The 1709-nt window shown below is 43.9% G+C and overlaps 1 non-coding gene across 1 annotated transcript; it reads left to right on the top strand.

Moving 5' to 3' along the window:
- The first annotated feature begins 204 nt into the window (after positions 1–204).
- Positions 205–293, top strand: TRNAY-GUA (transfer RNA tyrosine (anticodon GUA)). Its single transcript is given in 2 exon segments — positions 205–241; positions 258–293. It is a non-coding gene; the product is annotated as a tRNA-Tyr (tRNA).
- Positions 294–1709: the final 1416 nt, after the last annotated feature.

Below are 1709 nucleotides of genomic sequence, written 5' to 3'. Positions count from 1 at the left end.
AATCGAAAGGGTCTGTTTCTATTTTCTCAGATTACTTGGATCAGGTTTACCAATCCTGGTTCGACTGTGAGTTGGCTTTAGAGTTAGAAAATATAAATTAAATCACACTAGGAATATGCCTGGGTAAGAATAAGCGAGGTTAAACAAGGAAAAAACTTCTACTAATGAAATATATACCTAGAGACCCACACCAGCTGCCATGTTCCTTCGATAGCTCAGCTGGTAGAGCGGAGGACTGTAGAAGATCTGCTTGAGTCATCCTTAGGTCGCTGGTTCGATTCCGGCTCGAAGGAAATTACTTTTTCAAACATTAATTTATTGGTCGAACAACGCAGAAGCCAAGCACGTTGAATAGGTTTCGCTTTACTACCCCTTGCCGATATGCAACATTTTTAAATTAAAAAAAAAAATTATATGCTGGGTTAGACGCCACGTATTTTTCGAAGGATGCGCTTTTATAAAACGAGTTCTTTGTTTCTATGTTTTCTGAGCCTGATCTTCACGCGTTGTGATCTTGTTTATGCTTATTTTGGAATAAAAAGCGCTTGGAGCGCGGCTGATCCTTTGCTCACCCGTGAGAACTGAGACAACGAAGACGCGCCATTCGGACCACCCGAAAGTAAACTGCAGACGGTCAGTTTGTAAGAAAAGTTGAGGCTGGGGCTGGAAACGGGGCTCCGTGATTGGCTCCTGCAGACTGGCAGGAGCCCTCCTATTGGTTGCTGGAGGATGGAACGCCGAGGCTCAGTGTTGTCCAAACTTGGCCACTTTAAGATGAGCGGACTTCAACTCCCATGCTGGCTGGGGAATTCTGGGAGTTGAAGTCCACTCATCTTAAAGTGGCCAAGTTTGGACAACACTGCCGAGGCTGAACCTGGGCCAAGGCAGTTCGTCCAGCCATCTCCAGGGGAGCCCAGTTGCAACCTGCAATCCCCGACTGGTCTGCAAACTTGCAACCTGCTCATACGTGCCCGTATGAAATGCAGGCATTGTGAGGTCCCCATCACAATAGTCCTGGAGAATTTGAAAGCTTGCATGTTCTTCTGAGGCCTTGGATGACGTTATTGCCCGCTTGTAGATTTGGAGATGGATTTTGCTTCTGATTGAGGATTTGTTTCTTTAGCCTGAAGTCAGGAATTTGGTGGCACCTTTCCCACCTAACAAAATTATTTATAAAGCATGAACTTTTACGACTTGCAGCCAGCTTCATCAGACGCGTTTTAATAAAATGTGTGATCTTTTGTCACTGTAAACACGGCTCTCCACCTCCAGTGTCTTAAACGATGCATAATACTAGCCTCAGTATCATAAGAAGCCATGATGACATCAAAAGAATGAGATGTGCACCCTCACATTACACAAATTGCACAACTGTTAGGAGGTCTGATGCTTAAGTCTTGCCGTTTGTGTGATGTGAGGCAAATCTTGCCATTTTGAAGTCACTGTGGCTTGTTATCAACACTGCTGTTAATGTTACAGATCACATAAGGCTAAGGAGAAACAAATCCTTTGGTTTCCCCCCCATAATTCCCATGATTATTGCCCAGTTAATATTTGTGTTTTGAACAGTATGAAGCCTGGAACACACATATGGTTTTGTTCTGTTGAGTCATGTCACAGAAAGACATCCAATACCACTGAGAGTTAGGGACGGGTAACACACTGCATTCAAAGTGAAAAAGCTTCTGGAAGTTCTTGTCTTTTCTTGT

The sequence above is a fragment of the Python bivittatus genome, unplaced genomic scaffold (assembly GCF_059951505.1).
Source record: "Python bivittatus isolate LINGU-HERP-01145 unplaced genomic scaffold, Pbiv_v1 ctg000080_np1212, whole genome shotgun sequence".
Lineage (NCBI taxonomy): Eukaryota > Metazoa > Chordata > Lepidosauria > Squamata > Pythonidae > Python > Python bivittatus.
This window is presented reverse-complemented; position numbering and strand designations above follow the sequence as displayed.